General features: G+C 41.8%; 1 pseudogene; it reads left to right on the top strand.

Annotated features, from left to right (window-relative positions):
* The first annotated feature begins 2,075 nt into the window (after positions 1 to 2,075).
* Positions 2,076 to 15,211, top strand: part of LOC142440929 (citramalyl-CoA lyase, mitochondrial-like) — a 104,876-nt pseudogene continuing 91,740 nt past the window's right edge.

The raw sequence follows: 15,211 nt of genomic DNA, 5'->3' as shown, positions 1-15,211 counted from the left end.
AACGTTATGGGGAGGTGACGAACCAGTCGGAGTGTAGTTAGCAACAATGAAACATATAATTTTCCTCTGGTTCTTGAATGCTTCCTCTCCCCCCGCCCCATCATGATCCCAATTCTACCTTACATAACCGGCTGGACCGGGAGATGTACACTGGCAAAGATAGGAACTGGAAATACAGGGAATCCAGGACAGATGAGCCCCTCAGGAACAGTGGTGAGAGTGGCAATATCGGGAAGGTGGAGGGAGGGTGAGGGAGAAATGGGAAACAGATGGCAAGGTCTACATGTAACGTCCTCCCTGGAGGACAGACAGCCGATAACTGGGTGAGGAAGACGTTGGATGGTGTAAGATATGATAAAATAATAATTATTCATAAATTATCAAGGGTTCTGGGGGAGGAGGGAGCGGGGAGGAAGGAGAAAATGAGGAGCTGATGCCAGGGGCTCAGGTGGAGAGTGAGTGTTTTGGGAATGATGATGGCAACATGTGTACAAATGTGCTGGACACAAATGAGGTATGTATGGATTGTAAAAAGAGTTGTATGAGCCCCTAATAAAATGATTTTGAAAAGAAAAAAATGAGAATTTTATAAAAGGTTTCTGCTTTACTGCTGGAACTGTAAACTATCTCATCGGTGTCTCCTTACTGGCGTTCTTTCTAGTCTTTCTCTATTCACTAGATGGTGCTGTGGGCAAACCCATTTGTCTCCATCTTTGCCAGTTAATGCCCCTACAATGCCTTTTCAGACAAACTTGTTTCATTCTCTAGCAGAAAAGGCCTTTAATTCATGATCTGGATCAAAAGCAACCAGAAAATCTTTTAATAAAAAAAAAAGCATCCGGAAAGAATTTTCTTATCTTTGTTTAATTGAGAAATAATTAGACCTCCTTGAACTGGATTTATAACCCAAATCAACCCAAATATTGCCTTCAGATGAAAAAAAATTGTTGGTATTTTATTAAACTGCATTACATTTCTCCCCAATTGTTAAGACAGTTACAGTTTTAAAATGGCTCCACGGCTTCTTCTTGCCATCATTTAGTCTGTACTTTTCTCATTAAAGCCAATAATGACATACAGCTCCTATCATATATAGATCTCCCCAAACACACATTAGTCCTGAAAGAATTAGATTTATTATTACAGGCGAAAGCACGTTACTGCTGTGTGAGACAGGATTAAATGGGAAGTGTTCCTCACCCGAAATAGGACCATCCCTGGCCCCAAGCCGGAGGTTCAAATCTCTACTAGGGTATCCTGTGGAGTTAGTTAATCCCCAAAACAGGCCTGGTGCCAAAGTGTCCCTCAGGTTGGAATTGCTACCCCTAGCAGATGCACAAATTCCCAGGATGTTAGATCAGAACTTGCAGAGGCAATGCCACAGCTCTTCCTTTAGTCGCCCGAGAAAGGGCTGGATTCTTGGCCATCCAGGAGATTAAGTCACCACATTAGACTCATTGTTCAGCCTGATCTAACCAGGGGTCTGTCCTGCCTCACTGGCTCTTCGCTATGGCACCTGTGTTGGTAGAGATCAATGCTTCCCCAAATGAGCAATAGTAATCCCTGGGGTGGGGTGGGGGTTAGGGGGTGTTGGAATGACACACGGCATCTGCAAAAGCACATAATCGCACTGTGTTCTGGATTAGGAGTTATAGTTTTAAAGTTTGTTGTTTTTTGTTTTGTTTTGTTACCTATGATATAGATAGGGCATTAGAAGAAACTGGAACTCTTCAGTAGTGGAACTAAGCTTGACATGGAGAGCCACAAAAGGTCAAAGATATGTTTGTTTCCTTCTAGTGCTAGAAGAAATGTCACCTTAGGAAACCTGGAAGCAACGGGTAGGGAAACAACAGCAATATTTCATCCTTCCATTGGTATTGCCTAGAGTTTGGCTAGTTTCTGACTCTTGCCTCAGAAAATGTGATGCACTTGACATTCATAGCAATTTTTTGGATGAGCATATTGGTGCCTGAGAGTTTACATGGCACTCTTTCTGATGGCAAATTGGCTATCTTTCCCGACACCCTGTAGAGGTCAAGCTACTCATCTACATGGTTGGCCATCTACAAAGAGCAATGGCACCTATGCTGGTGCTCTCCTGTGATTACCGCCTGTTTCCATCTTCTAAGGAGACAGGCATCTGGAATGAAGACATGAGTAACTATGGAAGGTGAGAGGAAGGAGAACCAAGGCTCAGTCATCTAAGAGTTTGAAGGAGACTGGAATGGAGAGCAGTATTCCATTCAAGACATATTTGGGAATATATGGCAATTGTATAACAACAAATTAAGTAAGTTAGATAAGAGAGACAAATTCCTAGAAAGATACAGTCTACATAGAGTGAAAGGATAACGCAGGGAAAATCTGAGTAGACAATGAAGAGATTGAATTAATAATTAAAACACTACCCATTGAATTTTACCAAGAATTTGAGGAATAGTTAGAACTAATTCCTCATAACTCCACCTAAAAATAGAAGAGATGGGGACCTTCCCAACTCATTTTATCAGGTCAGTATTGCCATGATACCAAACCCAGGACAAGAAAACTACATACCAATGTCACTTATGAATGTAGATGTAAAAATCTTCAATAAAATACTAACAAACTGAGCCCAACGACATCTAAAGGGAACTGCACACCATGGACAAGTGAGATTTATCCCAGGAATGTGAGGTTGGCTTAGCAACCGAAAATCAATTAGTCTAATACTTTATGCCAATAAACTCAGAAACACAAATCACAAGATAATTTCAGGAAATGCTAAACAATAAAGTAAACCCAACACTCTTCATGATAAAATCATTTAGCAATCTAAGAAACCGAAGGTACTCTCAACTTAATTATAGAGAATCTACATAAACCCACAGCTAACATTATACTCAATTGTGGAAGATTCTTGGTCTAAAATTAAGACCAAGACAACAAAGTTCACTCTTGCCATTTTTCTCCAACAAGATGTTGGAGCCAACAGCAAGGACAATTAAACAAACAATGGCATCTGGATTGTGGAAGAAAAAATAAAACTATCTCTATTTACAGATCAGATGATTTTTTAATTGGAAAAGTATAAGGTTATACTAATACTACTAATAATAAATATTATTAGAACTAATGAGCTATTCCATGTGGTTTCTGGATAATCAATATATGAAAATCTGGATAATCAATATATGAACTAATGAGCTATTCCATGTGGTTTCTGCACACCTACAATACACAAGTGGATGATAAAATTAAGAAAGAAATAGCATAAATAATTTTAAAATACCTAAGACTATCTTTAGGAAATGTAAAAGTTACATAAGAAGTACAAAACATTGTTAAAAATTAACTAAATGAGAAAAAACCCATGCACATGGATCAGAACACTTTTAATTGTGATATGTCAATAGTCTTCAAGTGATCTACGAAGTCAAAGCAATCTCCTTCAGAATCACATCTGACTTACATGTAGAAATTTAAAAGCTAGCCTGTAAAATTAAACAGATTGTAAGGGACCCATGATAGCCCCAGCAATCTGATCATGAAGGATAAAACTACAAGATTCAAACTATCTAGTTTAAAATATATTACAAGGCAATTCTGATCGAGACAGTGTGATATTGGCACAAGGCTAGACATCAGACCAATGAAATAGAAGTGAGAGCACAAAAATAATCCAATGTGTCTAGGTGAAAATGTTAACTAATTTTTTATGTGGTTGCTAAAATCTACTTTCCCAATAACACTGGGCTACTAATCAGTCAACTGTGGGTCTCAAACCAATGGAGAAAGTAGATTTTCAACAAATAGTATGGGGAAAACCAAATTTTTTATTATGATTTGATGCCATCGGTGGGTTCCAACTCATTGTGATCCTATGTGGAAGGAAACCCTTTCTGATCCTGTGCCATCCTCAAAATTGTTGTGTCCATCTGTCTTTGCCAAGGTCATCCCTCTTTTTTGCTACCCCTCTACTTTACTAAGTGTGATGTCATTCTCCAAGGACTGATCTTTCTTGATAACATGTCCAAAGTATGCAATCTGAAGTCTCGCCATCTTTGCTTCTAATGAGCATCCTGGCAGCACATCTCACAGATGTGTTTGTCAGTTTAAACTCTTACCCCACACCATACGCAAAAATTAACTCAAAGTGAATTAAAGATATGAATATAAGAGCTAAAGCTAAAGTCTTAGAAGAAAACGTGGAGTAAATTATCAGTAACCTTGGATTTCGCTTAGATGTGACACTGGGGAAAAAAAGAAAGAAACAGAAGAAAAGGCAGATAAATTGAATTTCATCTAATTTAATTTTTTTGTGCTTCTGGACTCTACCTCACACACACTTGTAACTTAAGTGAGAAAACACTTGGTGTCCAAAGAAGCAGAAGGCAGGTGTACCAAGAGCAATGTGCTGTGGGTTGACAGACAGACAAGGTCTGGCTACATCAACACCCTATATGCTGTATTAAGATACATATTATTCTGGCAATCCTGTGACAGTCATTGTGTTATATTCTGCTTATGTTCTTTTATATTAGGGCATATCTCCGAGGTGCTTCACCATTGGGGATCACCCACTTGAAACTTTGTTATTGATTTCTCTGTTTTTTGGTAAAGGAAACCCAGGGACGTGATCCTATAGGGAAAGAAAGTGTAACAAGGGTTTGGGGAAAGGGCAATATAGATGAGTGTGGGAAATGATGAGATGATGTCAAGAAGTCCAGGAAGGAAAAGTATGTTTGGAAACAGATTATGGAAGCAATTGTACAATTATGCTTGACAGGATTGAACTACGAAATGATATGACACATGTATCAATGCCCAGGGTACAGTATACTAACAACTACAACAACAAAAAAGCACAGATTCAGGCATGGGTTATGACTCACACTAAATCCTAACTCTAAATTAGAACAATTCGTTGTTACATCATGGCCCTGCTCAATACTCACCTTCATGAAATGATCACTGAAGATGAGAGTGGTACAGTAAAGTGTGTCTAAGAAAGTAGATGGTGTCCGGCTATCAATTAGAATAGTGTCTGGGGTCTTAACAGCTTGTATTCAAACAAGCAGCCATCTGAGTGAGGAGTCAACTAACTCTACACAGAAGAAACACACCAGCTTGTGTGATCCATAGATGATAATATCAAAATTCGAATATTGTGAAAAGTATCAGAGCTAATGTTATGAATGCCCAATTTGTAGAAGGTTATGGAAGCTATGGGAGCTTAAAACCCATCTGCCAAGAGTGGTGCCAGACTGTCAGATCCATTCTAGCCAAAGACAAGAATCTCAAACAGCCTTTCTGTCAGGCAGAGACCCTTGTAACTTTGATTATGCTGGATCGAACTCTACACTTGGGCAATTGACCCCCCTATAGACATGACCTGTAATTTTACTGAGGGTAAGCATCTCTTACTTATTCCACGACAAAATTTCCTCCCTGATTTTTTGAATGCTGATCCTTCTTATGCATTACTTATACTTTTGTCTTTATATAAGTATTATTTTAGCCTTACCACCTGTGTTAGTCTGGGTACTTTAGAGAAACAAATCCACAGAAACTCATGTATAAGAGAGAGTTTTATACAAAGGTTACGTGCACATCAAGAAAACAACCCAACCCAGTGCTGCCCACAAGTCCAACATTAACCCACATATCCAACACCAATCCACAAAGTCTTCCTCCATCTCACACAATGGATGCAATGATGCCAATTGTAGGAGGAAAGCCAAGTGAGTGATTGTGTCAGCATCTCAGCACTGGCAGGGGTCTCCACACGGGTGCTCCAGCACCCAGGGCTGCATCAGGGTACGTCCATGCGACTTCTCCTCAGGGATGTCTTGCAGGAAGTGAGCCTTGCCAGCTAAAGCAGGCAACTGCTAAGGCAGCTGTACACTGGTCTGACCATCACAAAGCAAGAGACCCAAGACCTAGAAAGACAAGTCTCACTGAGCCAGTTATCCCTCCACCCTTCAATTAATCCCACGTGTGTTTATTGGCCAGGTTGGCACAATAAACTAACTCACCACCTTAGTGTGATTTTGTTTTTTATTGTTTTCTGTGGGTCTCCCAGCTGTAAAGCACAGGAAGAGTGGATACATAATGAGAATAACTGATGCAAGGGGTTTTAGGGAACGCAGGGGTGGGGGGGCACAATAGGAAGGGAAAGGGAATTTCAGTAATAAATAAGGCACGGGGGGAGGGAGCCCTAGAATTAATTGTGATTGTAGAACTCATTTTAAAGGCAGTTTAACCATGGGGGGTTGCCCTAAGATTGATTTGGCAGTGACTGGACAATGCCCCTTGATAGGATTGTACCATTAAACTATTGAATTGTATGATACGTAAATTACCAAAACTGTTCAGGGGAAAAATATAATTTCAATTGTGACCTAAAACTGTTCAGGGGAAAAAATGACATATAATTTCAATTGTGACCTAAAATCATGATCTCTAACCAAAAGAATAATGGTAAGTACAAATGGGTTACATTAAAAAAAAAACTTTTGTTCTTCAAAGGACCCCATCAGTAAAATGAAAAGATAATTCACAGAGTGGCAAGAGACGTTGAAAAATCATATATCTGATAAGGGACTTGTATCTAGAAAATATATATAAAAACTGCTACAGCTTAATAATAAAAAGATAACAATCCATTTTTAAAGCTTGGGCAAAGGATCTAAAAGACATTTCTCCAAAGAAAGTATACAACTAGTCAATAAACATGTAAAAAGATTCTTGACATCATCAGTCATCAGAGAAATGCATATCAAAATCACATTGATGCACGACTCCCAACCTCCTACGCCAGCTAGTATCCGAAAGGCAGATAATTACAAGTGCTGGTAAGAATGTAGAGAAACTGTAACTCTCGTATGCTGCTGGTAATAATGTACATGGATATGGCCACTTCGGAAAACAGCCTAGTAGTTCCACAAATGATTAAACGTAAAATTATCATATGACTCATCAATTTTACTCCTAAAGTGTCTAAGTTAGTTATCTAGGGCTGCTCTGGCAGAAATAGCACCTGTAGATGGCTGTAACAAATATGAATGTATGACCTCACAGTTGAGGAGGCTAGAAGTCCTAATTCAGGGTGCTGGCTCAAGAGGAAGGTTTTTCTCTCTGTTGGCTCTAGGGGAAGGTCACTGTCTTCTTAAAACAACTGTGGAGCCTGCAGTCCTTGGAGATCGCTCTGTGGTTGCCACCGATTTCCTGACTCTAGGGTGCTCTCAGTGCAGGGATCCCAGATCAGAAAAGCACACTCTGCTCCTGGCTTTTCTTTATGGGTGGCACTAAGGTCCGTCCCTCTGTCTTTCTCTGTTTGCTTCTTTCACCTTTTATCTCTGGGAAGATGGAAGGTGGTGCTGAGCACCCTCCAGGGAAACTCCCCTCGCTCCCCATCAGGGCTGCCTCCTCAGGAAGGGGGTTGCAGTCCAATCTAACCTCCTCGCAAATGACTGCCTGTCACATCATACGAGACGATTCCATCTCTTATCATTGCCAAACCATATAGTTACATAACTGCAAACTACTGAGAATCGTGACCCCGATAAGTTGGCACACATTTGGAGAGAACACAATTCCATCGGTGCCACCACGAGAAATGAAAACATATGCCCATGCCAAAATCTTTGCACAAATGTTTATCAGAGCATTATCCAAAAGAGCTCAATGTTAGAGATAAGCTAAATGCCCATCAACTAATGAATTGATAAGTAACATGTAGTATATCCACACAACTTAATAGACTGGAAGGTGGACATGTAGTGTCATGGGTAAAGAGGAAGATGATAATCCACAAGAGGGAAAAGAGAAATCAAGAGGGAGATGTGTAGTGTAAGCTATTGGGCAGGGGAGGTGGTGTCAATTTAAACTATAGACCACAAAATTGATGCTCTGAAATGTAAAATGCCCACCTAATTCACAATAAGAAACCTGTTTAAAAAATTAAAGGATGTAAATTATTCATACAGCATTGGTGAACTTTGAAAATATTTGGCAAAATGAGAGGAGACAGTCAAAAAAACCCCTGTGTTACATAATCCCACTGACACAAATGTCTAGAAGAGAGAACGGAATAGGGACAGAAAGTAGAGGGCCGGCCGCCTAGGGAGAGAAGGGAATCCATGGAGGGGCAACAGCTGAAGGACATGGTCTCTCTGTCTGAAGTGACGAAATGTTTGAAAATTAGCCCTACTGATGGGTGCATGCATCTGAATAGAAATCAATGCATTTTACATGGGTTAATGGTAAAGTGTATGAGTCATGTATCTATAAAGTTATTTTTTAAATCAAAAAGGTATATAAAACCACGGGTTTTCTTGTCCTGATAAATATATTGTAGTGTTTATTATATCCTTATATTTACCTATGATTCTAAGTATTTTTACACAATGGTTCTTAAAACAACATTCCAAACAGGACAACTGGCCCATTTTAACAAACCAGGATGAGTATTTTGACTTATGCATAAATGTTCTCTCTAGGGAAGCAATACTATATTCAAGGCAATATCATATTCAAATTACTCACACAAAAAGGATTTTTTATGTCACAAAATCAAGACTTGCATTTCTTAAGGGAGATGTCTCATGCTTAATTAGGCTGAAATATCTCAATTTAATTTGATGCACTTTCCAAAGGGAACTACTGATCCAGATATGTGAGGGCTAGTGTCCAGGAGGGGGTGTGTGCCTTGCCAATCTCAGCCAATCAGAGCCCTTCCATGGCATATTATGTTCATCTTGGGATTAGGGATAGTGTATTAGTCCTGTTCTCGTTGTGGGAACAGTGAGTGGTAAAATCTGGGCAGGTCTGTGGTGAGAATGGATCCAATAGTCAGAGAAAAGCGGAGACAAACCATCGATGCTTGGGGGTATTCAAGATCTCATGACCTTAGAATCAAGCTACTATCTGCCCTTCTTGGTCAGCTGTTGCCTGTCCTTAGAGCATGTCAGAAACCCCTGTGTCTTTCTTTTTCAAATCCCTTTCTGTGCGGAAGTTAGCTTGATTTGATATCTTATTACATTTGAAGAAAAGGGACTCGTGACTTATGCCAAACTGAAAATCAATGGAAAACTCTCCATATTGGGGCATTGCAGGGCAGTGTCGATTTTTAGCTTCTTGATACACAGAGGCCAATTATTTGGACAGAACATGTTAAGTGGTCTCTTTACCTTAAAAGGACTCCATTAGAAACGAGAAAGATGAAAGCAAGTCAGAGGCTAGCCCTGGTGTGGATCAGACACTTACATCAAAGGCCAGCGTTCCACACATCTGCACAGCACTGTACAGCTGGGTGGGGCGGGGGAAACGCTAATGAAATCTCATTCTGTTCTGGGCGGTGCTGCTGGAAAGGAGCTACATTGCTGAGCCTGTGAGATCTGAGGCTTTGACCCTAGAGACCAAGTCTCCAAAACAGTACCCCGGGGAGGTGGTTGAAAAGAGTCCAACTGTGATACAAATGACAGAGGCTGCTTGCTGCTAGCCTAAAGGTCGGAACCTGCCAGATGCACTTAGGAAGACAAGCCTGGCCATCTACACTTTCCAAAACCCATCCAGGATCCAGTCTGAGTCAATGAGCAGGAAAGAGATAGAGAGGATCCAATCACACACAAGCCATGTCAATAAGAAGCAAAACAGTAAGCCTAGACAACTGTTGCTGATGTTGTTGTCCTTAGGTGCCATTGAGTCCATTCCAACGGATAGCCTTAGGTAGGCACACAGTATTTTGAAAATGCTTCGAAGGTTTCCGGGCAGTGTTTCATTCTGTCATCATAGGTTACAGTGGGCCGGAGCCAACTTGATGGCACCTAACTACAGCAGCAACTACGGTCCTGCCCGGTGCCATTCTTGGCCAGTGTGATATTTGTGCTCACTGTTGCAGCTGCTGGGTCAATCCATCTGCTTGAGGGTCTTCCTCTTTGTCACTGGTCCTCCAAGTCCTTTTCTGGAGACTGATCTCTGGGGACAACATGTCCAAAGGATGTGAAATGAAGTCTCTCCATCCATGCCTCTATGCAGAACTCTGACCATACTTCTTTAAAGACTATAGGTGAGATGAAGTCTAGCTGACATTGCCCCTGATGCACACCCTGGCTGGACTTTCTCCAAGACTATGGGATGCCATTTTTCATGAGTGAATGTCACGAGTGAATGTCAGAAGCCTGAAACACCAATCTATGATATTCAAAACACGCTAGAGCCCCATCTTTGTGGAACATCCTAGGTTCCTCTGAATCAGGCCCCTCTGCAGAAAGAAGCAAGAAGTGGGTAAGCTGCAGGGAGAGAGGTGGAGGCAAGCTGAAGAGCGGCTAGTTTCCAGTATATAGCAGCTCTTGGGGAGCTTCAAGGTGGAGGCAGGGGTCAGTCAGTGGTAGAATTCTTACCTTCCAGGCAAGAGGTTTGGATCTGATTCCTGGACAAAGCACCTCACTTTGAGTCATGATTTATGTGTCTGTAGAAGTGTTATTATGATGTTGATTTTTATGGCCAAGATTAACGACGAAGAAAGGCCAGGTGATCTCTTTCCAAACAAGAGTCTCATCTGCAACAGATCATGAGGATGGAGCCAAGGCAGGTAGCATTTTGTTCCTTTGTGCCTGGGATTGTTATGAGGGAAGCACTTCCTCAAGAGCAAATAACAACAAACCCAGATGACTATGGGTTGTGTAAATGGTTAATGAACTTGGATGCTACTCATTAGCACTTCAGAAGAAATGGATGGCTAGCAATCTCTTAGGAAAACTCAACCCTTGGAAACCCTATAGAGCACAGGGCTTCACAGAGCCACATGGGATGGTCATGAGTTGAGGTTAACAGCAATCAGTAATATAGAAGGTACGAAATCCAAGAATGTGAATAGTGATACCAGAAGGGGAAAGGGAAGGAACGGAGTGGTGGGGGAGGAAGGGAGAACTGATCACAATGAATGATATCTAACCCATCCCCCGCTCCAGGGGGAAAGAACAACAGAAACCATGGGGGAAGGGAGACATTGGTTGGCGTGAGATATGAAAATAATAATAATTTATAATCAATCAAGGGATCACAAGGGTATGGGAGGAGGCAGGGGAAAAAGAAGAGCTGATACCAAGGGCTCATTAGAAAGTGAATGTCTAGAAAGGAATGATGGCAACATATATGCAAATATGCATGATATAATTGATGTATGGATTGTAATAACATTTGTAATGGTCCCTGTGTTAATCTGGGTACTTTAGAGAAACAAATCCACAGAAACTCATGTATAAGAGAGTTTTATGTGAAGGTTAAGTGTGCATCAAGAAAACATCCCAACCCAGTGCTGCCCAAGCCCACAAGTCCAACATTAACCCTCTAACCCAAATGTCCAACACCAATCCACAAAGTCCTCCTCTCTCTCACAAAACACACTCTATCATGCCAACTGCAGGAGGAAAGCCAAATTAGTGAATGTATAAGCATCTCAGCACTGGCAGGGGTCTCTACACAACTGCTCCAGCATCCAGGGTTGCAGCGGGGTAGGTCTATGTGGCTTCTCCTGGGGGTTGTCTTGCAAGAAGTGAGCCTTTCAAGTTTAAGGAGAGAACTGGCTAAGGTAGCTGCACCCTGGTCCGACCACCACAAAGCTAGAGACCTGAGAACTAGAAAGGCAAGGCTCACTGAGACATTTATCTTCAATTAACCCCACATGTGTTTATTGGCCATGTTGGCACAATAAACTAACTCAGCCCCCAATAAAATGATCTTTTAATATATATATCAGGTAAGGCACTGGTAGAAGTGCAGAGGGTTAGGCATTGGACTGAAAACTGCAAGGTTGGCAGTGAAAACCCATCAGCTGCTCCAGGAGAGAAACTTGAGGTGATCTACTTCCACCAAGATTTATAGTCCAGAAACACTTATTAAGGTAAGTCGGTGTCAATTCTACGGCAGTAAGGTTTGGGTTTTCAGAAGAGAGGGAAGCTTGATCCTTTCAGTGTCATCTTCAGAGTTGCAGGTGGCACATCCTGCCATCTCAGGCCTGTTTGTTTGGAGAGGCCATTTCCTACCTGGGCAGCAAGAAGAAAAGACTTGTTTTACACAGAGTAATCTCCTGTTCAGAACCACCCACCCCTATGGTCTCTCCTTTCTCCTATCTTCATATGTACAGGAGCCATGGGGGGTAGTGGTTACATGTTGGCCTGTGATCAGCTGGTCAGCAGTTTGAAGCCACCAGTAGCTCCACAGGAAAAAAGGCTGGGCTTTCTACTCCTGTAAACAGTTATAGTCTCAGAAACCCACAGGGGTTCCTCTGAGTCAGCATGGACCCAATGGCAATGAGTTTGCTTTTGGAGAGGAGCCCTTGTGGTATAGTGGTTATAAGTTGGGCAGCTAACTGCCAGCTGCAAGGTCAGCAGTTCGAATCCACCAGGCACTCCAAGGAAGAAAACTGAACTTTTCATTTCCTGCAAAGAGTTTTAGTCTTGAAAAACCACAGGAAATTTCTACCCTTTCCTAGAGGGTCACTATGAATCAGAATGGACTCAATGATAGTGAGTTGAGGGGCTGAGGAGAGGGAGGGAAGAGAAAACAGGAAAGCACTTGATGACTGCAGGATTTTGTTCTTCAGTGATGGAATGTTTGGAACTAGAGGGATACATCGGTGGTCACAATGTAGTGAATGTACTAAACTCCACTGCATTGTTGGCCACCCTAAAGTGATTGTGTTAGGCAGGGTTCTCTAGAGAAACAATACCAGGACACTTAAGTGTACACACACACACACACACACACACACACACACACACACACACACACATAGAGGTTTATACAGCACGAACAGTTAATATACTGGAAGTCCTTCAACTCTTGAGGGCTGCCAGGTCCAAGGTCAAGGAAGCAGACAGCCGAGTCTTCCCTTGGGCAATGCAGGCAGAGTCCACCCACAGGCAGCAAACAGAAAGGTGGGTCACCAACAGTCAGCAGCTCAGGAGCTTAACGAAGCATACCCGGATGGGATATCAAACTCAAGCAATGCAAGGCAACAAGATCCACCAGCCTCAAGCTCAAGTGATGTATACGGAAGCAGTGTGGTGAAGCAGTTCTCAAAGGAACCTCAAGCTCTAACGAAATGATCCATGGATTGGCTTGTCCCACAGGTAGTGTAGCTCACAAGTTGAGGCAGAGAACTAGCTAGAGCAGTTGCATGCTGGTCTGATCACCAGACAGCAAAGCAAAGATGGGCAGACCTCATGGAGCCATTTATCTCTTTGCCTTCCAGTCCAACTGTGACCTGATTAATCCCACACGTTCCTATTGCCCAGGTTAATACAATAAACCTACCTATCATAGCGATGAACTGTGCGTATGTGCTTTCCCCCTCCATACATTAAAAAGGAAGAGAAAAATCCTATCCCATTACAGATGGATACTCCAATTACACTTCATTTTAGAGATAAGGAATTCAAAAGGCATTGAAGTTAAGTAACTTGACCAGCAACCAGCAAGTGGAGGAAGGAGCCAGCTTCAAACCCAGCTCTGTTTGTAATTCCAATGCCTCCTTTGTTCTCCTGGGACTTGCACTGTAAATTTCCCATGACTTATGCTCCTTAGCTGTTTCTTATTGATCATCTCAGACTCAGTCATTCTCTCATCGGGACCCATCTGAAAATGAAGGGGTGGGATGTTGGAATGCTGGAAGCTGGGTGGGCTCTGAAGGTCTAGACTGTAGGCTCCACTTTTATCTCCCACCAGTCTACCCGGACTAAAATACCTTCCCTCATTCTCTTTTTCTAAACATTGTTTTGGTTTGGTATTTGGTTTGGACTGAGCTGGTCTTCCGATTTGTTATTTGTTTTCATTTTTAATTGTGGTATGTTCACACATATTTCATGTTATTGTGCTTCACAGCCATTCCATTTTGTTGTTGTCATTTTATTTTATAAATTGTAGCTCTGTGGCTACCTTGAGCCAGAAAAATCGATTCTAATAACAGGTGCTCACTTTGTGTTCTTGTGTCACATTTTGGTCAATCTTGCAATATTTCAAACATCTTCATCAAGCCATTTCACCATAAGAGATTAGCAAAACCAAACCAAACCCACTACTATCGATCCTCTCCTGACTCATAGCGACCCTATATAGGGTTTTTGAGACTGAAAATCTTTACATGACAGACTTTATACATGGCCTCATCTTTCTTCCAGGAGAGGCTGGTGGGTTTGAACCACCAACCTTAACATTAGCAGCCCAACACCTAGCCCACAGGGTCTCTAGGGTGAGAGTATACTGTAGGCACGACTTTGATCTGCACTGAGAAACCAAAATATTTGTGTGACTTGCTTTACTGCAATGTTTGCTTCATTGTGATGGTCTAAAACTGAACCCACAACATCTCCAAGGCTTATCTGTATACGAGGGGGTAGTGCCCCCCCAAACAAACAAACCCAGAAAAAAAGCTCTACTGGGTGGAGCTTTCATAGTAAAAATTTTCCCCCCAGACAAGCATTAAACAACTCCCTCTTAGTGCACCCAATGGTGTTGCCTGGGAAACTTCTCTCTGGTCACAGTGAATTTTTTCATTAAAGCAATTTCGCTCACTAGAAACTTGTTTTTGTGATGGCCAATTTAAGAAAACAGCATGTGGCTGTGACATTTTGTTTCCTGCTCCGGAAAAATGCCACAGAAACTGCTGTGATGTTGAACACAGCTTCCAAAGACAGGGCTATAGGAAAACCTCAAGTGTACAAATGGTTTTCTCATTTCTAAAAAGGTGAAATGTCAGTTGATGACAAACCTTGTTTAGGATGTCATCAACTTCTCAAAGGGACAAAAATGTCAATACAAGGCAGGCACTTGTGCTCCAAGACCTATAACGGACCATTGAAGAGTTAGGGAAGTTATCTGGACTATCTTGTAGCTCAGTTCAGCGAATTTTAATGGGAGATTTGGGAATGAAAAAAAGTGTGAAATTTGTGCTTAGGGTTCTGACTGACCAGAAAAAAGAGCAATGAGTGGAAACATGCCGTGCTTTGAAAGAACAGCTCCAAAGCAATGCAGACTCTCCCCCCAAGGTCATGACTGGTGACCAGACATAGTGCTGTTCTTATGATCCCAAAGCAAACATCAACAGCCAGTGGAAGACTCCATCATCACCTTACCACCACCCCTCCCCCAAAAGCTCATCAAGTAGAATCAAAGATCAAGAAGGTGCTCATTTGTTTTTGTTTTTTTGATGGGAATGTGTGAGGGG

Source organism: Tenrec ecaudatus, chromosome 1 (assembly GCF_050624435.1).
Source record: "Tenrec ecaudatus isolate mTenEca1 chromosome 1, mTenEca1.hap1, whole genome shotgun sequence".
NCBI lineage: Eukaryota > Metazoa > Chordata > Mammalia > Afrosoricida > Tenrecidae > Tenrec > Tenrec ecaudatus.
This window is presented reverse-complemented; position numbering and strand designations above follow the sequence as displayed.